Genomic DNA, 23,951 nt, shown 5'->3' on the forward strand with positions numbered 1-23,951 from the left:
ATAATTTACTAGGTAAATTTGCGGAAAAGTAATAAATGCAAATTGCGGAAACGTATACTTTAAATTTGCGGAAACGTAGTATTGGGACTTTGAATAATTAGCGGAAATGCAATACGCCCATATATATATATGAGAAGAACATAACCGCTATCATGCCAAAACTGTTTTTTGAATAAATGTATTTATTTCCGATTTCGCAGATGTGAACTAAAAAGGCACTAGCAACGAGATATATATGAAAAATCTACAGTATATTTTTTTTCCATTATCATTAACGAGAGTGAAAAGTAAAATAATAGTTCGCTTCTAGCATCCAGTATGGAACAATTAAGTTTGTTAAATTAAAGACAAATCCTTCTATTCAGATCTACCAATAATATCTTCTTTATATTTTATATTTACTTTAGGTTAGGTAAAAGCTTTAAAATTAGCAAATAAAAAAATGGGGTCACCGACCTCGTTATCGATTTAAAACGCCGTCTTTTTCATGAAATTTGGAAATCGGGACTTCTAGTCAATAGCAGTGTAATATTTTTTTTTAAAGTTGGTTTCCCATAAAACTTGTTTTTTCTGTTAACCAAGTTGTTAATACAAACTATTTTAATAATATAACCAATTTCTGAGTGGAAAATAATAGCGATAAGTTGCTATAATAATTTTCCCGCCTTTTTTTATTGTGAAATAACTATAAAAGAATGATGTTTAATAAAAATTGACCAATAATTTCTCGATGAGTTTTCAACAGAATATGCGTTGTTTATATCTTAAAAAAATCATGAAATAATAAGATGGGGTCACCGGAATGGAAAAAGAGATATTTCTACAAAAGGTTTTAATAATTTGAAATGGCGGGAATACATTGCGCCAATTCTAAAACAACGTCGAAAGCCGTTCCGCAGGTTTTGGGCGATAGTCCTATACAAATTACGGACAAGTCAATTCTCGTTATTTGCTGTTATGTTGTTTGTTTGTTTTCAACTACAATAAATGCATATTAATGTCTCGATTAATATACACGTGATAGTACTTAGTTTTCAGTTAGTTTCACAGACACGTAATACAAATGCGGTGGTTGGAAATAATGCGTTGAACCAATGCACACGCGAATGGATCATGCTTCTATGAACAACATTTCTATTCAGGTTATTTATAGTGCTTATGTGTTGAACAGAAATTCTTCTTAGAATATTGAAAACGTTTGTTAAATCTTTTCATAGTTCAGTCAAATTATAAATGGTATTTTCGATCATATGAACGAGTAGCTAGGCTAGCTGCAATTAATATCTATGTAGCAGCTAGGCTAGCTACATGTTCAATAGTCAAACATCTACGTAGCCCTATGTAGCCGCTACCATATTGAACGAAACCCGAATCTTTGTTTAAGTTTAAACACTTAAGATAAATCATGATCGACTTTTCAATCGATCGACCGATCTAAATTAAAGTGTTTTATGTAGATATGAAAATAAATCTGCGCATGGTCAGTTTAAAATATTCATATTAGTAACTGATTTCAGAGTTTCATCAGTATACTCAAATGAGATAAAAAATGAAAGCAAATAACACAACTTTCCACAAGAGACCAATTGACACAGGAACTATTTATAATAGGTCCCCGTACGGCCTTCAACAATGAGCAAATCTCATAATGCATATAAAGCTATAAAAGACGCAGACATGCCAAATGGAAAATAATTCAAACGAAAAAATAACGGCTTAATTCATGAACAAAAAATAAAAAAATGAAAAACAAGTATGTAGCACTTAAACAAACGACAACTACTTAATCACAAGCTACTGACCTTGGACAGGACCCGTTTCAGTGCTCGACTGATACCGTTAATAAAATTATTCTGATATTTCTTTGTTTTTAAAAGACGTATCAGATCATTAATAAATGCAGAAGCACATCTTATGAACCCAACATTTTCTTATTCTATTTATTACGAGTTTTTTTTTTACCAAATTACCGATTATTTTAGGATTGCAATGTATACTAAATTTTACCGCACAATTCTAAAAAAAACGTAAATGCGACTGAGATGCTCCTAAAAGATCGATTCAATTTCGTTGAAGTGTTAACGGGGTCTATTTAACATACTTTCTGTTTGATCATGCATCCATAGGCATCTATGCATATCGAAATATTCCGTCATGTTGCTAGAAACTCAGTCTAAGTTTACTCATACACTGTCAGTTGTCATACCGTGATTATGAATGGAACCTAGTCCGACCTCTTTTTCTCAAATCAACTATTGATTTTTTTCATATGCATTCCTCTTTAATTCTTCATTCCGACAACTTTTAAACACAGGCAGGATTATGGTGGTTTTTTTTCATATAAAAATTGCGCACCTAGTACATAAATATAAAATTTGGCAAATCGGATCACACTTGGAGTGGTCACATACAAAGACCTACATATGTCAGAAGCGTATATGTTAACTTCTCTAGATGGGACTTTATTTTACACGTATTGTTTCTGTTTTGTTGGTGTTTATCAGAAATCTAAATATCATATTCGTATAAAAATGTTATCGCCTTACACATTCAAAATACGTAAGTGCAATTTGCCATATCCATATAGGAACGTAAGGTTTCTAATTCTATAGATACATTGAATTTTGATGACATGATTAATGATTTTCGTATTTTCTTAATGATTTGTGGAAATATAAATATAATTTAAAACCTACCAAAGAGATTGACTCTTTTAAAACAGATAAGTCCATACACGTAGCAAATTATGGAAATTAGTTTTATATTATAATATGATTGGCTCATCTTGAGGAGGGATAGGAGGGATCCTGATCCCGAAATCCCGGACTTAAAAAAACGAAATCCCGAGGTCCCTTATTTAAAAAAAGTAAAGTGAAAAAAGGATTCCCAGATCTCGAAAGGATCAATCCCGAAATCCCGAGCTTAAAAACACCCGTTCCTGGAGTCCCGATAAAGGTCCTATCCCCTCGCCGTCTTGTTGTCGAGTATCCAGATTTTGTTTCTTGACAGTTGTTAGATTGCTGTATAGGTGACCCTCTTTTTATTCATATATTTTATCATTTGCTGTTTTGTTGTCTGTTTCAGATACACTTAATTCACATAATTAATGTGTATATCCAATTCTGGAACATGTTTATTATGTAAAAACAATTTTCTTTCTCTTCTCGGCAAATCTACCTATCAACACGTTTGTCACTGTCTCCATCGGCTCAAAGAGGAATAACTCTCATTAACGTTTCGAGTTCGCGGAAACCACGACGTCATAAAACACTGACGGCATAGTACTATTGCGCTTGTATATGCGCATAAACAATAGAGTGTAAGTGAATAATTCAGTAGACATTGATTTAAACTCCAATTTAACCCATTTTACCTAGAGATGCAGGATAACGCATGCAGTGTGTGTGTTCATTTATTTAAAAAAAAATAGAGTGTCAACATTGATAGTGAAACAAAGGTAAATCGTTTGATTGACTGGTTCGATCCACAAAAAACGTTCTTGTACAGGTAAAAACGACGATTAACATATAATTGTAATCTTTAATATGAAATCAAACAAACTATGAAAAATCCAGTTGCACTAGTTCGCTTTATATTTATATCTGTATTTATGTTTATATCACTTATTTTACCATTGCAGGTATTTGGAGGTCAACTCGATAGTAAATGATATGGAGTCAAGATTAAAATACACACTAAACGAAGCTACATATTATCGAGCCCATGCCCTGTAAATAGTTTATTTTATACTTTTTATAATTTGAATATGTTTTACAAATTATTTGTTTTTCAAATATGAGAATTTCAGTCAAATCGGGGAACATGCATTTCACAGCTAGCACCCCTTTAGCGGATGGATGCAATTTTGGTACTCCTCATTACAAAATCATGGATCGTTTGAAGTTCAGTTCAAGCACAAAATCGAATTTGGCTTAAACTTCAAATTATAATCCGAACTTCTCAACTAACAACAAATCAAATAAATCTCAATTTATAAGATATATAAGTACCACAAACTCTCCAAAATACCGCCAAAAAGACTGATGCTATAATAATAGAACAGAAATTAAAACGGAGATTCGTTGGATCCCTGTTAGTAAAACATGATACTAAGAGATGTTTACCTATCATTATAGATATTAGAAGATGTAGTATGAGACTGAGTATCAATAAGACAACTCTCCATCCAAGACCAAAATTGTTAAAGTAAACCATTATAGGTCTAAGTACGGTCTTCAACACGGAGCTTTGGCTCACACCGAACAGCAAGCTATAAATAGCCACAAAATGACCAGTATAGAACAATTACAACGGGTAAACCAACCGTCTATTATGTCTGTCTGTTTTGATCACACATCGTTGCCAATATAATGGAATTTTATGTGACTGTCATGCAAGTGAGAGGTTCAGCTAGCTACAAAACCAGGTTTAATCCACCATTTTCTAATTAAGAAAAATGACTGTACCGGTCAGTAATATGACTATTGTTGTCCATTCGTTTAATGTGTTTGAGCTTTTGATTTGGCCATTTGCTAAAGGACTTTCCGTTTTGGATTTTTCTCGGAGTACAGTATTTTTTGTTATTTTACTTTTTAGAATATAGTATGTTATTCAAATAAACTTATCATAGATACTAGTATCAGGAATGCACTTGTGTATAGGTGTCATACGCGCGTTTCTTCTACAAAAGACTCATCAGTGGTGCGAGAATAAAACTAGAGACTCTAAAGAGCCTGTGTCGCTCACCTTGGTATATGTGAATTAAACAAAGGAAGCAGACAGTTCATGACAAAATTGTGTTTAGGTGATAGTGATGTGTTTGTACATCTTACTTTACTGAACATTCTTGCTGCTTACAATTATCTCTATCTATAACGAACTTGTCCGTGTAGTTTCAGTGGGAAATGTTAGTAAAAATTTACAAATTTTATGAAAATTGTTAAAAATTGATTATATAGGACAATAACTTCGTAGGGGGTCAATTGACCATTTCGGTCATTTTGACTTATTTTTTAGTCTTAAATTGCTGTACATTATTGCTGTTTACAGTTTATCTCGATCTATAATAATATTCAAGATAATAACCCAAAACAGCAAAATATCCTTAAAATTACCAATTTAGGGGCAGCAACCTAACAACAAGTTGTCCGATTCATCTAAAAATTTCAGGGCAGATAGATCTTGACCAGATGAAAAATTTTACCCCCTTTTCAGATTTGCTCTTAATGCTTTGGTTTTTGAGTTATAAGCCAAAAACTGCATTTTACCCCTATGTTCTATTTTTAGCCGTAGCGGCCATCTTGGTTGGTTTGCCAGGTCACAAAGCACCATTTTTAAACTAGATAGCCTAATAATGATTCTGGCTATATTTGGTAATATTTGGCCAAGTAGTTTCAGAGGAGAAGATTTTTGTAAAAGTTAACTAAGATTTACGAAAAATGGTTAAAAATCGACTATAAATGTCAAAAACTCCTAAAGGGGTCAACTGAACATTTTGGTCATGTTGACTTATTTGTAAATCTTACTTTGCTGAACATTATTGCTGTTTATAGTTTATCTCCATCTATAATAATATTCAAGATAATAACAAAAAACAGTATAATTTCCTTAAAATTACCAATTTAGGGGCAGCAACCCAATGATGGGTTGTCTGATTCATCTGAAAATTTCAGGGCAGATATATCTTGATAACCTGATAACCAATTTTACCCCCTGTCAGATTTTCTCTAAATGCTTTGGTTTTTGAGTTATAAGCCAAAAACTGCATTTTACCCCTATGTTCTATTTTAAGCCATGGTGGCCATCTTGGTTGGTTGGCCGGGTAAAAAAACACAAACTTTAAACTAGATACATCAATGATGATTGTGGCCAAGTTTGGTTTAATTTGGCCCAGTAGTTTCAGAGGAGAAGATTTTTGTAAAAGTTAACGCCGGTCGACGGACGACGGACGACAAGTGATGAGAAAAACTCACTTGGCCCTTCGGGCCCGGTGAGCTAAAAATGTTAAAAGGGAAAATAAAGTACGAAGTTGAAGAACATGGGACGATCCAAAATTCCTTAAAGTTTTGCCAAATACAGTTAAGTTTATCTATTCCTGAGGTGGAAAAGCTTTAGAATTTAAAAAACTCCGAAAGTTTTGTTGACAGTTATTACGAACACATCAATGATAATTCATATCAACACAGAAATGTTAAACACAAAACAAGATAAAGAAAAAAAAGACTGAGTCCATTTCCTCCAAGATACTGTTTGCCACCACCAGCCACAGAGCACCAGCGAAGGAGCAAATCTTAGTTCGGAGAAATACAGAAAAATTTCATGGCCAAAAAGAAAACGACAAGAAGATAACAACAGTCTACAAAAAACTTCACAGAAAACTAAATACTGCATAACATGAACCTTACTAAAAAAAACGGGGAGGATCTCAGGTCTTCCAGAATGTTTAAGCACATCCTGCCCCACGAGTGTCATCCGACATATTGCGAATGGAAGGTAAACGTTCGGTGATATGAGACATAATCAACTCAAAAAGTTTGTTTTTTTAAATAGAATTCACCAATAATGGATAAAATGCTATCAATATTAGAATATTTTCCACCGGAACGTGTACAATAAACTTACCTTGTTACTTCAAAGTTAAAGCTACATCTGTAATTTTACATACTTAGGGGACGACCATTTGATATTCTGGGGGGGGGCCAGGAGGATTTGTTTTTGATCGGTTATTTATTTTTGTAAACTAAGAGGACACATTATTCATTTTCTGCACTATTGAAGCAAGATTTTTCATTTTCATTAAAGCAAGGGACTGATTATTCATTTTCACAACTATATTTATGATATTCGAAAACATACAATTTTAAAAATATTTGTTAATTATGAATAATACATGTACAGTCAAGTTATTGTGTATCATTTAATCAAAATTAATCATTAAATCCCCTGCAAAAATTTTAAGATTCAAGATTTTATTCATAACCTCAGACACATACTTGTGTACATTAGAGGACAATATATACAAACATATTAAGATAATACATAGCGAGACAGGACAAACGAAACACAAATACATAGTATATTATAAAAGACAATTGGTATAATTAGATTAAGTATTTTATACTTTTCTCCACGAAAAGAATCATTTATATACCCAAGGAATTGTATAATATACAATTCCTTGATATACCCGACCAATATACATGTATTGAATATATACAATGTACATAGTATTAAAGTTTGGTTTAGGTAGCCTTTTCAAAAGTATTGTCAAACATATTTCGCCGAGCGTAGCGAGGCAAAAATTTTTTTGAAGGGTTTTGGGACCGATGAAGGCCCAAGAAGCTAAAGACCTGCTGAGTTATTTATTTTCAATACATTCCAAGTCAGGTAATTTATTTTCAAACTACCAAAGAACAAACCATTTATTTTTGTAATTATCAAGGCTAAGTTATTTATTTTCAAAATCCTCCTGCCCCCCCCCCCCCCCCCCAGAATATCAAATGGTCGTCCCCTTAAAGCAAGATTATTGCATACAAGATTTTCAACCATTAGAGGGTGTTAGAGGCCGTTTATCCGAAAGAAGTGAAATCCAAACCTCCGGATTGCTCATATGCATCGTCCAAATACAATTATAGTCCATCATAGTATTACTGGTGAACAACTGAGAGAGTATTTAGCCAAGGAACCAGCATATAGAATTTCCAAGCTCATCCACTGGAAAAAAAGAGCTTTAGGAATGATGGATGCAGTTGAGAAATATGCTAGAAAATTGGGAAACTGCAAACTACACGAACCAGAACTGGACACTTCGTCTAAATAGGTCAAAGCTTTTCGATCATGAATTCAGAAGCGTATTCAGAAAGTATGATTTTCTAACTAATTGAAAGTGCTTCGAATAAACAGCACAACTGGTAATCTTACATATTTGTAATCATTAATCACAAAGAATACAATTTTACAAATTACAAATCTGTCCTTGTTTCATTTGGTTTTTATCATCAAAGAAAACGAAAAAATTATATCGTCATTATACGGGATATAGAAACCTCACAAAACTCCGTATAAAGATCGATACATAGCTGGATGATTAAGATGTTGGACTAAACATTTTTCTAAAGTGTTGACGACTATTCTTTCTACAGTAAACTATGGCCTTAAAAAATATTGTGATGAGTGTATTCAACCAGATGCGTTTCTCAAAAATTCTTAAGATCTACTGCAAAATCTTGGATCACAATCTCTGTAATTTTACAGAAGTATTAAGACCTATAATTTTTCTTCGCTTAACACTACTATTTCCAATATTAAATTGAAAGATCAACTTCACAATCTCATTAAACAGAGCTTTTTCTATAAAAAATTGATTCGTAAACATAAATTTCTTGTTTTGAATTATGATAATTCTTATCGATTATTTGATGAGTTTCACGGAATGATTTATATTTCAAAAGACAGTCGGTATTCCAACGACTTGTGCACCGCTTCTGGCCGACTTGATTTTGCACTCGTATGAAACATAATTCACACAGATAGACCGTTCTAAAAAGAAAAAGCAACTTGCAAAATTCTTTGAATCAACTTAAAGAAATATTGAGGATGTTCTAATACCGAATAATCATATTCCTGTCAGTACTTTCATCTCACGTTTTCATCTCGTATATCCCAGTGAACCTGAAATTAAGGATTCTACTGATACAAGAAGGACTGCTTCATACTTCGATGTTTAACTCAATATTGACACAGATGGACGATTTTACACTAAAATTCTCCGCAGTAACAACTCTGCTCCGTAAATTTTATAAACACCATCACGAATTGGTTGATTTATACGATGTGTCTGTGTTCTTACTAACTAATGACATTTTTACCACGTCTTTAGTTGTGGTTTAACATCCATGTCGTCTGTTTGATAAGTTCCGAACGTGATATATTGGAGCTGTCTAGAAGTAATCCCTTCAATCATTCCGGGTCAATATAATTGTTTCCGTTCCGTATGCAATTTAGGTTTTATATAGAACACAACAAAATTGTAATCGTCATCTTATCTTTAAATAACTTGTCTAAAAATAAATATGGGAAAAACATGGAATATATTTAAGATGAACGATCGTAATTATCGTCAACTGGTTGTTTTTTTTACATTGAAAACACTGATCTTTTGTTGTATAAAAAATAAAAAAATAAAATTATTGCAAAAAACATGAAACCCTGACGAGTTAAAAATGCAATCATAGTACATTGTTTACACATGTGACAAGAAACATAAATGAAAAAAAGGGGGGATGCACACCTTTTTAAGGATCCTGTACATCTTGCAAAGACAATGATTGTTTGATGAACGCAAAGAATAGTTTCCATTAAGTCCATTTACATTTTGGTTAATATTAAATACTTGGCATAGGAATAAAGTGCAATACTAATTACGCACTTATGCATAAATACTCCTTTAAATTGTAATATGTGATTCGAGTTGTTTGAAAAGTTAACCATTTCTCGTTGTTTGAATAATGTTTTGGTGGTGTGTCATATGATTTCTTAATAGATATAGGAAGATATTGTATGAGTGCCAACGATACAACTCAGGCATCCAAATAATAATTGGAATTAAAAATTATCGTGGCTTCCCTTTTTTTGTAATTTGAACATTTTTTTCCATATTTAGATCACATGTTTTAGTCCATACTGTACAACAATAATCAAAAAGAGGAAATGCGTATTTATTATTAAATAAACATAAACCTTTTTGTGGAATATAATGCTTCAATTGATTTCGTAAACCTAGTCTAGTACTAATCACGGTACATACTTTTTTTATTTGTTGATTCCATGAAAGACAATCATCGATTATGATACCAAGTAATTTTTCATTGTTTACATTCATTCCTTTTATTGTGTACTGTATTCCAGCATGACTGAATCTCGGATTTTTCTTTTTACTGTGGATTTGTGTAAAAGATATCTTGCAAAAATGTGTGAAAATATTTTATGATGGATGTTTTGATTATTCTTGTAGTTGTTTGCGACCAAAACTTATATGCATGAAATATTTGCCACTAGAATAAATATATATATATACATATATAGAATAAAAACTATAACACGAGTTCCCATACGTATGGAAATTCGTGTTATAGTTTTTATTATACAATCATTCAGACTTTGTATATAGACACAATGAACAGATCTGAGAATACTCGCAGTTATCCGACAGCTAGTTCAAAGCCACTAACAACTAATAAAAAATTATGCCTCTACGACTGAACAATCAATCCGTACACATCCAACATACAATGGATTTAGTGTAAAGAAATCTAGTTCATAATTTACTCCTTTGGTTTCTTTCACATGTTTTTTTTTTGTATTATCCTACTTTTTGTTTACCAGTATGTGTGTTTCATTGTCAAACGCTGTACAGTTACTTTAATATTTGAACTCTGGCACACTGTTGCCTCATTTTGAATCATACCACATCTCTTTTTTTATACAGTTCCATTAGTTAGAAATATGTAATACGAAGTAATTGCATCTACCTTTGACTGATAAATTTGGGTAGACTGATATTTATCATATATCATCTATTCAGTCACTAACACTAATTCACTGTTATTCGGTCATTCATATAATATAAGTAAGTCATCCAAACAGCAGGTTTCTGTTTTAATGATCACAAAGTAGTTTTAACAGATATAACTTCTATAAATGTCCACTTGCAAATATTTCGTTAATTTAAACCGTTGACACTGGAAAACAAGGTATGAATGTTATCACTTGAAGTCATAAAACTTACATTAGAACATTTTATTAAAATTGATTATTGAAATCAACTAAATTCATCTGTGTAAAAAAAAGCTCTGTAATATATAGCATGCATAAGAAAAATGACCACAAAAATCAACATGAGACAGAAAGTATGACCACAAAGCACCAACAGATAACAAAAGGACAAACAGCAGGAAAACCAGTACACAAAACAACTAAAGACTGAGAAATTTGAATCCCTCCAAAATGAAGCCTGATCTTATATGCTCTGGAAGGATAATCAGATCAGATCCTGCTGTACATGAAACACTGCTTAGCTCATCGTGTGTTAAGAGATATTAAAGAAGTGAAAATAAGACACACTTTTCTGCTGCCATTCAAAACTTCCCTATTTATTCAGTCAAGCTCAGTCACAAAATTTGGTGCCTAACACATGTAACACTGTCACTCATGTATGTAAATAAAGTCATTCTATATATAACTGGATTTAAATTGTGAACCACAAACCAGCATTTGTTCTACTAAAACCCTAACATTGACCCTCAAACAAAAAAGTTTAAAAGGTCAAATAAAGTACGAAATTAGAAAATTGAAATTGTATTTTGTTTTAGGTTTAGTCAACTTTAAAACTATTGTCACTTGATAATCATTCGTTTTGATTTTAAACCCCAGATTTTTACCTTTGCAAGCTTAAAAACCCTGAAAGTCTCTCACTCTATGCCAGGGTTTCTGATTTTTGGCCGGAACATAAGAATTCATTATACAGTTCAAGTACTCATATATAGAGCATCTTGACTTTATTTACAGGTTTCAAATTATTGTAAGACGTTAATATATTTTGATCTTTACACCAGTTTCTGTTAACTCATGCATTTGCAGTCATTTTCAATATATCAAGAAACGCATAAAACAATTATATAAATATGGATAACATAATCAGGAATTTATTAGTATTCACATACCTGCCAACTGTCACTATTTGTGGGGGATTTCCACCATGGAGGCTCCCAAATTGAAATTTTGAAAGAGCAATTTTGTCCACAATTTAAACAAAACAACTAATTTTACAATGACTTAAGGCTTATAAAAGTATGAGGAATCCAAAAAACAACATTAAAATGTATTTGTTGGACCCCTTGAAGGTTTTTTAGGACTATGACAGCCATCTTGCACGCAAACCCCCATGGGCATTTTAAAAAGTTGGCAGGTATGTATTCAGTCCCTAAAATAATTATTTCATACTTGTACAAGTCATTCAAATATACTGACAGACCCACCCATAGTGTGTCTATAGTTTATATTCATACATGAAATCATGGAATAACAAATGTCAACTTCAAAAAACAATTTAAATAGGCAAATTTAAATCCATCCAAACACTACTATTATCTAGCAATGTATACACTTGAAACTCTCATTCATAAATATCTTGCATTCATTTATATGTAAAATAGTCCTTCAAACATGTAATCTAGTCATTCACACATGTTATCTTGTCATTCATAAATATCTTGCATTCATTTATATGTAAAATAGTCCTTCAAACATGTAATCTAGTCATTCACACATGTTATCTTGTCATTCATATATGTAATCCAGTCATTCATATATGTAATCCAGTCATTCATAAATGTAATCCAGTCATTCATAAATGTGATCTAGTCGTTCAAACATGTAATCCTGTCATTCCTAGAATAAATCCAGTCGTTTATACATGTAATCCAGTCATTCATATATGTTATCCAGTCTTTCATACATGTAACCCAGTCATTCATATATATAATCCAGTCATTCATATATGTAATCTAGTCATTCATATATGCATTTATATAATCCAGTCATTCATATATGTTATCCAGTCATTCATATATGTTATCCAGTCATTCATATATGTAATCCAGTCATTCATACATGTAATCCAGTCATTCATATATGTTATCCAGTCATTCATATATGTTATCCAGTCATTCATATATGTAATCCAGTCATTCATATATGTTATCCAGTCATTCATATATGTAATCCAGTCATTCATATATGTAATCCAGTCATTCATATATGTAATCCAGTCATTCATACATGTAATCCAGTCATTCGTACATGTAATCCAGTCATTCATATATGTTATCCAGTCATTCATATATGTAATCCAGTCATTCATATATGTAATCCAGTCATTCATATATGTAATCCAGTCATTCATATATGTAATCCAGTCATTCATATATGTAATCCAGTCATTTGTACATGTAATCCAGTCATTCATATATGTAATCCAGTCATACATATATGTAATCCAGTCATTCATACATGTAATCAAGTCATTCGTACATGTAATCCAGTCATTCATATAAGTAATCCAGTCATTCATATATGTAATCCAGTCATTCATACATGTAATCCAGTCATTCATACATGAAATCCAATCATTCGTACATGTAATCCAGTCATTCACATATGTAATCCAGTCATTCATATATGTAATCCAGTCATTCGTACATGTAATCCAGTCATTTGTACATGTAATCCAGTCATTCATTCATGTAATCCAGTCATTCATATATGTCAGACAAATGTTTAACAGCATAATACGGTCACTCTTTTAATAATTCTAATGTTTAAATCAAGTATTTCTATTTTTATGAAGTTCATGAAGGCAATCCCACTTAATTAATGTTTATTTGTTTCATATATATATATGTTCTCCATAGGTTTCAGACTGTGGAAAAAGAAGTGAAAAAGATGCGGCCAGTTTGTCCATAAAGCAAAAAATAAGAACAGGCCAGATTATTAGAAAGGAACACACCTTCTTTGTCAGTATACCTGATGACAGTGAGCATGAAAACCACTTTATGGGAGAGGTAACTAGTTTCGTATCATGATACTCATTGTGCCATTTAGACCAGTATGGCAGTTTAAGAAATTGTGCTTTTATTAACTAATCATAGGGTAAACAACTTATACAAAAATGTCATATTCTTAGAAATTGCGAAAGCCAGAGTCTGAACCAGATGTAATGTGTGTGTTCTTTTTCAATAGGAGGAAAGATACTTTTTTTATTTTCCAACTAATATTAAGTGGCCAATTTAATACTATTAGTTTTCAACTCACTTGTCCTGAAAGGTTATAATTATATATACATATGTACGAGTCTAAATTGAAAACTACAACCAAACCTATGATAGCGTTGGATAAAAAGCACAATTTTTATAAGTGTGCATGTAAAACAAACGTCGTTGTAGAAGGGTAAAAAAACAGCACAAACAACATTTTGCAAAAGATTGAAAAAGTGAAAAAGTATATTTAAACAAAACACATTTGACTAACAGGTCGAACAACTGATGTTCTTAAACCCTGTTGACTGCCATTGGCAATTGTCAAATAAAATTGATCACAAGATGTAACAAAATGGATCTTAATTTAAATTTAATACTAAACAGAATTATATATAAACATTAACCCAACAATGTTAGACCTGTAAATTTGCTTTCGCAAATTTTTTGTTCTTCCCTCGCCGCAATTCGTACCCATGCTACTGCGATATCGTGACACCAAATCGCCTGCACTGTAGCCGTCCCGCTAGACCACACGACCACCTGGGCTTCATGAAAATGAAGCTCTCGTTGGCCATGTGTTACCTTTCCACATCAGTTTTAATCTAGCGGCGTATATATATATATAAATCTATTTGTGTAAGAAAGACCATGTTTTGGACTACCTGACCACTGTGGTCAACATATTGGAGATTTATAATATGTGTTGCCAACTTCTATCCTAATGCATTATTTAAAATTGTTATTTTTTTAAGGATGCTTCACTGATTCAACCAATAGACGAAGACCTCAAAAAGTATATTGGTTTAATGGTAGTCCAGCATCAAGTTGGAAACACTTTTCAAATGAAACTGTTGTTAGAGGTTTATGTAAAACAGACCTTGTTTGATGGCCAGAATATTCCATCAAGATTGAATAAAAGATTCTGGCCATCAATCAAAGACATCAAGAACCATATGGCGTTAGCTCTATTAAGACTACGCAATACAAATGTAGATCAGGTATTGAATCAATTTATACTATAGATTATATGTGTTTATCATATGTTTAGTAGTAAATACAGTAGTATGTATTATTCTCTATATATTTGTGTATTTGGCATCTGTGGTGGTGTATGAAACTATAAAACCAGATTAACCCACCATATTTTTATGGAAACACATGTACTAAGTCAGAAATATGACAGCCCATTGTAAAAAGAAGTTTGAAAAATGTAAATGTAGTTAAAAAGAATAAAAATATCTTTTGATATATATTTACCTTTTCATCCGCATTTGTATAACATTACATTTGAATTTCATTCTTTTTGTTTCTGAGTCAGTATTTTAGTAAACATTTCATTACAATGGCAATGACCTCCTACATGAATGATACTAAATTTTATTATCAACAGGCTGTAGTTTCCGAACTAGTAACTAAATGGGAATTAGAAAATCCAAAGGATAATTTCTACATTAGAGTAAAGAAAGACAATGATGATGAATTTAATCAAGGTATGTTTTTCTTTAACGATTTAATTTTAAATATTATTTACATTTTAAGAGCATTTATGTAGTATTTGAACAATATAATATACAACAGTAAAAGTCAAATGAAATTTTCAACATTAGTTGATAAATACTATGAAAGAAATGTGCTAAAAAGGGGAGATAATCTGACAATTGTGTATTTTAACGCTTTTGCATAAAAAATGTAAAAAAAAGCTCAATAATGAAAAAAGATCTTTATATTCTACATTTTTCAAAAGAATATTTAGGATTCATAGTAACCAGATATCAATACATTTTTACAAATATGAAATACATTTTTTAATACCCAAATACTGTATTAGGTTAATATTCTAGTTCTCATCTCTACATATTTGAATGATATATCATTACTTATTAATCAGTTTAATAGGTCAGTAAAAAGAAATTTTAGAGAAAAATATGAACTTCCAATTTTTTTTAATTTTATTTTAGACATTCCATTATGCCCAGAGAATGATGATGCTGGTGATGATAACGGAGAAGATCTCATGTTGGATGATGAAACATTGAGATCTGTATCTGTTACAGAGGAAAAGTTTTTATTCATCCATCAATCAGATTTTCAGAAACAGTTGCTGCTCAAATATGGACAGGAAATATGTCTTATGGATGCAACATACAGGACAACTCAATATGCTGTACCGTTGTATTTCATTTGTGTTCCAACAAATGTGAACTATATGACTGTTGCAACTTTCATCACAGAAACTGAAGACAGCGATTCCATCAAGAGAGTGTTATTACAGTTAAGACAGTGGAATCCAGAATGGAACCCAAGTTTCTTTATGTGTGATTATGCAACAGAAGAAATCAATGCAATTGAATCAGTTTTTCCAGGTATTAAAATTTAGAGAATTATTCGGCTGTTGTCTGCTCTATGGTCAGGTTGTTAAAAATTGTCCCTATGACACTTTTTTGACACCCATCTCAATTTTATTGTAGAAAGTAGAATTTAACCATTAAAAATATTGATAGATAAGTAATCAAAGAATTCAAATCAAATATTTGTTGATCCTTAGTTACACCTGGTCAACTGTGGATTTGAAGGTAACTTTTAGCCAATAAAAAAAATGTTACATAAAAATTGCATAACAATAACTGATTTTATATAGATATAGGAAGATGTGGTGTGGGTGCCAATGAGACAACTCTCTATCCAAATAACAATTTTTAAAGTAAACCGTTATAGGTCAACACAGAGCCTTGCATGGCTCAAACAGAACAATAAGCTATAAAGGGCCCAAAAATTACTAGTGTAAAATCATTCAAACTTGAAAACCAACGATCTGTATGTCACATATATATGTGTGTGGGCATTTTTAATATAAAAACTAGAGATAGACTTGCTATTTCTATTTTAATTAACTTAACATCACAACAAGATTACAATGTTGTCTTTATTTTTAGATAGTTTTGTGTACCTGTGCGATTTTCACAGAGAACAGGCATGGGATCGTTGGTTGAATGCAAGCCACAATGGTGTTCAGCTGTACAAATCTCAGATTCTTTCCTTGCTAAGAAATATTGCTACAGCATCAACAGAAATGGAATTTGAAGAGGCAAAAGACAATCTGAAGGTAGAAGTTCATATGAAATTGGATTTGTATATGTATTATTAATTCCAGTCTTTATTTCTTGAATTTAGAATGATAAAATAATTAATTCATAAAAGCACTAAAAGAGATAGAACTATTGAAAGCATTTGTGTGGTAAAAATATGTGCCAGCATATCAAATATCAACATATATAAAGAGCATACAATTATTTTTTTATTTCAATCTGAAGGATTGCAAAAAAAGCAAAGGTTTTCCGAAGTTTTTATACATCAAATAAAGCCAGGCATGAAATTATGGTCCTGTATTTTTTCTCTGAGATCGGGAGGCTTTTCTTCAACAACGAACCACTGTCTATATCAATATCACTTTCCTATTACCTTAGTTTTAGTGGTGAATAAATTTGCCAGAGCGAATCCAATAATTGCAATGAAAACATTTTTCAATAGGGACATACAGTTTGGTATAATTAATTAATATGATTACTTCAATATTTTTGGTTTATTATTATGCAGGAAAGTGCACTTTGGAGAGGTAATAAAAAGTTCAGAGATTGGTTTGAGAGGTATTGGCTTTCAAAGTCTGATGTAAGTATAATTTTCTTTTATTACATTTCCTGGCAAGTTTTTATTGTGGGTGGAAGGTGTAGTGCCTGGAGAAAACAACCATTTTCTATAGGAAAATTGTCAATTAATATTGGAAGTGAGTGCAGCTGCACGTGCGTGTTCCAAACTCACCTTGTCAGTGAATGCAATATTAAAACTACTTAGACTGCTTGTCCTATGATGCCTAAATAAAGTCTTGTTTGGATAATCAAATTGAAAGCACAGATTAAAAATAGGTTTATAATAAGAATTTGGAAGTGAAATTTACATCCATAATGTTTAACTTGTTCCTGTTCAATTTGATTAATTTGTTTTTCATGACAAAAGAGATTCCAGGAGTGTATTTGAAGATTCTTAATTTATTATCTTATCAATTATAGGAAAACATGATTTGCACAACACTTGTATGATATATTGCTGATCTTTCTGATTTTGTTTTCAGCGTTGGGTACAAGCATATAGACAAAATAGATTTAATGTCTCAATCAACACTAACAATGGTATAGAGAGACAGAACCTTGCCCTAAAATATGAGTACCTCCAATCAAAAAAGGCTTCATCACTGAGTCACCTACTCACCATCATAGTAGAATCATTCAACTTTTGGACTTACAGAAAGTAAGTGTAGTGTTATAAAACTCAGTGGTTGAATAAAGAAGAAAACATAATTCAGATTGAATGTTTATTTGAGTGATTTTTATTTGGTTATTGGTGTGGAGATTGTTGTCTTCAACAGATAATATGTAGTAAAATAGTAGTTTTTATTAACATTTGATACTAAGATATTACAAATTTCAAAGGCAATAAAATTTTGTTAGTGCCCTCTTATTTTTATATATATGAGGGCTATAAAAATGAAATAGTATTACATTGATTTTTGTATCATGGTTGTTCAATCAAATTCAAGTGACAAATGAACCATTTGACCTACCACACAGTTTTATACCTTTTATTAATATGTTGATTACTGACAGTTACTAAATCAGCAAATGCTTATTTCGTCAAAGAATAACTGATAATAAGAGAAAAAGTAATAAACCAACTACCCCCTCCCCCAATGAAAAACAGACCCTTGTCGATGTCAAAATGTTATAAATGCACCTATGATTTTGGCAAAAATGCAAAATGTAGTTATGGAAAAACCCAGTGCAAACATTGGTTTGATAAAACAAGTAACAACTGTGATTTATTATTAACAGATATCGAAAGATGAACATACAAGCATCTGACCAGGCAAGAAAATATGCATCTGATATACCAGAATTTCTTACTAACAGACCTCCACATGTTGTGAAGCATTGTTTTGTCAGATGGCAAGAAGCTATTAACATCCCATCTGAAGATATTGACGTTGTGGATGACATCAACGGCACATTCCTTGTTAAGAGCCAGACAAGTGACAACACTCTATTGCATTATTTGATAAAGTTCCAGCAGGATGACATAGGCCTCCCATCATGTGACTGCTAAGACTGGAAGAAGTCACACCTACCATGCAAACACTTTTTTGCCATCTTCCAGAACTTTGATATTTGGAGTTGGGAGAGTTTACCAATATTATATCGAAAGAGTCCATTTCTAAATCTAGACATCCAATTGGAGAATGTTGACAACAGACAGTTTGTTGAAGAAACTGTTGATGCAGAACTTGCAGACTCAGAGGCTTACTTGTCAACAGCAGACTTTATTGAGCTTCCAATTTCATCAGCTGCAAGTATCAAAAGAAAAAAGCAGAAAATACAGAGCATTTGCAATCTCATTAAAGATCTCTGTTATAAGGTGGAAGATTCTGAAGTCCTAAATTCCACAATAGATCAACTGAATTCAGTTAGGCTTCAGATGAACTCCTCAGTTCCACAGACAGCAGAATTTTTGCTGGATAAAGAGGAGATGCTGCACATAGGAACTTCAAAAAAGACAATAAAATGCCGAAATCTGAAGAAGACAAAGGCAAAGAAGAAGGGGGTTGGTAGAGTAGGAAGAAAGGCCACTAGACAGAAAGAAGGACACACAAAGCTTGGTGTGAATGATCTTATAAAGAAAAATGAAGGTAAATATTTTGGTTTTATTCATTTGAGAACAGTATAAATGATGTCACATCTGCTCTTAAATTTGAACTTTAAAATATTCATATCCCAGGCCCAATAGAGCGAGTGGAGATATTAAACTTGTTTAAGTTAATCAATGTTACTGTTATTCCACATTTTGGAGCTAAATTGAATTGCCAGTGGGTATCAATATTCACATGATGATGTTTTAATGTTTTTGCATTCTACACAAGAGTCCCTTTTTGTACCTTTGCCTCTCTTTAACAGTTGTCAAATCTTTATTACAGAGCTATTTGAAAGAAACACAAGTGAGTCTACAGCACATGTCATAGAATCAGTTGTCAATGAAGACTTTGTGATATATGAAGCAACTGCCATCAGTGAGGAAAGTGAAGAAAGGACTCCTGATGAAGGTAATAATAAAACTCATCTCAAAGATATATCAGTTCATTTAATTGAAACTATAAATGGTATATATTTTACATAGTAAACATAAACATTTCACTGTCTAGTTTTATTATAGGATTAAACACCTTTTTAAAGGAATTTATTGGTGTATAAACTCAACCAATTGACTAATATGCAAATCAAATAAGAATAATAATATATTATTAATTTATTTTTGTTTTATAACATAGGGTTGCATGAATATTGGGAAATATTGTCCTGAGTAGAATCTTATAGTGCACTAGCTTGTGGGTGCAATATATGTTCTACGAGGGACAATACTCCCCAATATGTATGGAATAACCATTTTATTGTATCTTAGCAATATAATATTTAACAGTAAAAATTGGTTTAAACTAGATTTTGACATTGATGAAGTCATGAATTTTTAAAGATTTATAGCACTAGTGCAATATTGGAATTTATCGCATGCTACCTTTTGGTTACTTTCTGTGGGAAATATTATATTGCAATACAATAAACCTCATTATTGAAGACAATTTATTTTATGGAAGTAATTACACATATATTGATAGTTTATAAATAATTAACAGGTGTAAGTACAGGACAGAATTTGGACACAGTTGAAAATACAATTCCAGAAGGGCACAATCTCAACATCTTACAAAAATTTAAAGGTATGATATAGATATAAGAAGATGTGGTATGAGTGGCAATGAGACAACTCTCCATCCAAGACATAATGTGTAAAAGTAAACCATTATAAGTCAATGAACAGTCTGTTTTCTTTTTCACAAATCTATTCATAGGAAATATTCATTAAGTATAAAGCATGTGTGTAGGCTTACATACAAAGCTATGTGTATTTACTTAAAATGAAGAATTAATAAAAGGACAGTAATTATTTGTACCATAGCAATTTAAAGGTTTTTACCTGGATAAGTTTTAATCAATTACCTCCATTTTAATCAGTGAAAATGACTTGAACAGTATATAAACACAATTTGGGTAAAAATGTAGTTAAAATATGTGATATTATTTGTATTTAATACCATATTCAATCATTTATTAACTTTTTCATAAGATTTCATAAGGCATTATTACATACAATTGATTTTTTTTTAATAAGCATATGTATTTTTTTCCTTTATTAATTAAATTGTTACTTCAACTTACTTGTATGTATTTGGATCTGTTTACATTTTAGATGCGGTATTGTGGTAGGTACACATGGTGAACGGGTTCTAGCTTTATCATTACATATATATTAAAACATATATACATTGAGCACCTCACTTGTTTCTCATTATGTTATACTTCATTTGAATATTGTATTTTCTAGTAAGTAAGAAAAACAATAACTAGAACTGCTTCTTTATATAATCAACACTTACCTTAATTTTTGTGATCACATAACTATTTTATTTAAATAGTGTATTAAATTCTAATATGACGTGCTTCTTCAGCTTTGTAAATCGCACTGTGATAAAATTCTCGATAAAATGTACTTAGTGCAGACTCGGAGATATACCTAATAATGGCTGTTACAATATACTTCCCATGTAAATCTACTTGTATTGGAACCTATTTGCAGACCCTTTCATCCCTTTGCATATTTTATTGTTTAATTGAAATAAAAATAAAAAAGACAAAATAACTTTTATTCTTATTTGTATGCATAATATAAAGAACTTATGCACAAGAGCTTGGAGAAATGAACAAAATAAAAATTATATAAAATTCCACAAAATTCTATTAATCTTTTTGGCGCATTTAAGTCATTTCAAAACATGGGATCATACAAGTGAAACCGCTAAAGTTAAAAGTTTTCTGTTACGTGAATTATCGGAATTTGTATGATATTGTATAAAAAACTGATTTTTGAGTAGGTTTTGTTTTATTTTCTATTCTATCACATTATTCGCATATTTACTAATTTCAGCAAGTCTCCTTAGTTACAAAATGTCAACTTTAGATTTGACGGAAGCTTACGAGAAAAACATGGAAATTAAAAATGGCATAAGTTGGGTTTGATAATTTAAAGAATTCAAAAGTTTTTTCTAGCCTTTATTCACGAAATAACCTACACATTTATAAGGATATTTGAGCTTTATCTAACAGGGAGCAAAAAAGTACAGCCACACACACAGCATACCCACCCTTGCTTCAGTTTTTTAATGACCGTATTTGTCCTATGAGAATCAAAATAATTCTTTTTGAAATGCTGGTCAGTAGTTATTTGTGGACTGTTCCATGCCTAGGTTTAATAGGGTTTCGGAATCACTGGAGCCTGTGCTTCTCATTTACTGTATGAGATCATACTTATTAAGCAATGAGATTCATTCTACTTTTGAATTAACTAATCAGCGCTTAACTAGCAGAGCCTTTGTTTACTGCACACAGGGTAAACTATTCCTGAAGCATAACTTGCTTGCAGCAACCATTTTAATTTTTCTGAGGAAATATTTAGTACAATTTTATACATGTATTACATTTTGTAGGAATGAAGCATACATTAAAATATGTAAAAACAAGTGTTCACTTTAATGGAGCTTGTTTTTATGTTATTTTTCAGCTTTTATGTCTAGTATCGACACAACACATTGGTTCAATCTAATAGACATTGCACAGAATACCTACAATCACACACTGGACATGACTAGTCAGATCGGATTTTCAGTGCTGTTTGATGTTTGCAATGATTCAACTGATTTAGTAGCAGAAATGATGATCCAGATGACTTATCTTATGCCAACAACATTACCCAAGGAGATAAAGGACAGGATGATTAACATTATTTTGGAACAGATGGGTAAACATTTATAGATTAGAAGTATAAGTACCATGAGAAACATGAGGATATCCATACCCCAATGAAACAAAGTTCCGTAAGGTTTAATATTTTATCCCAACCATCTGGCAGTCCTGTTCTTGTCAATGCAACTTCTAAAAAGTAAAATCACAAAAAAATCACCAAAAAAAATATATATAAAATTTATAAAGTCTATCTTATGAACTGAAGAAATAAACAGGGCTTTTAAAATTGTGAAATATGTAAACAAAATAGGATTTTAAGTATTAAAAATTTTGCTTTTTTTTTTTTAAGTGCATGCTTTTTTAGATAATTTGACTAATAAGTTCTACTTATACATTGATTTTTTTCAGTGACTAAAGAGATTATCACGTTGACTGTTGAGGATGATCCTCGTGTTAAAGCCATGGAACGAACAAAAGCTATGGAGGAACTTATTAATGATCCTGTTTTTAAATCACTCAAAGCCACAAAAGGTAAGTTGGCTGGAGTGTCTTAATTAAAATCCATAGAATGTTTAGCTAATTATTGAAAATGAACTTTTAATCACATTTTTTTCAAGAATAAAATGAAAAGTATGGCTCTCTTTTCAATCTACATGTGGGGCAAAATTGTCACATTTTGTATAGATTATTCAATGATGTGTCATAAAAAGAAAATTACCTGGTAGAATGTTTTGATAAAATGTGAGAAGATAAGTCTTATAAAATAATATGCTTAAAAAAAATGGGATCATCTCAGTTGGTTCCTTGCTACAAATTAGAATTAATAATTTCACCACACTTTCAATCATAAAACTTACATTATCTCCCCAACTGTCTCAGATATCTCCTTTTATTTGGCATAGTTGAAAAAAACTGAATCAAACACTATATTTTGAAATTCGTGAATATCATTATAATTTAACAAAAATATTAAGCAGTAGTCTTATATCAATTAAATTGACATTGTGTTGTATTTTCCAAGGTATTGCCTCGTCTGTAGATGTATCAAAGGGAAGACCAATACTGAAAGCTTCAGGTTTGTTTTATTTTGAGTTGTTTGATTAAACACATTACCTTCTGCTATCTATGTATATTTGTGTAGTTTATATGTTGTATGCCTATAGTTGTTATGACTTTGGTAAATATATAGATTTGAGTGATAATGGTATTTTAAATGTAGTAAGTGTTTTGTTTTAAAATG

The 23,951-nt window shown here is 31.4% G+C and overlaps 1 pseudogene; it reads left to right on the forward strand.

Moving 5' to 3' along the window:
- Positions 1-23,951, forward strand: part of LOC134716113 (uncharacterized) — a 31,162-nt pseudogene that overhangs the window by 2,358 nt on the left and 4,853 nt on the right.

This window comes from Mytilus trossulus, chromosome 1 (assembly GCF_036588685.1).
Source record: "Mytilus trossulus isolate FHL-02 chromosome 1, PNRI_Mtr1.1.1.hap1, whole genome shotgun sequence".
Taxonomy (NCBI): Eukaryota; Metazoa; Mollusca; class Bivalvia; order Mytilida; family Mytilidae; genus Mytilus; species Mytilus trossulus.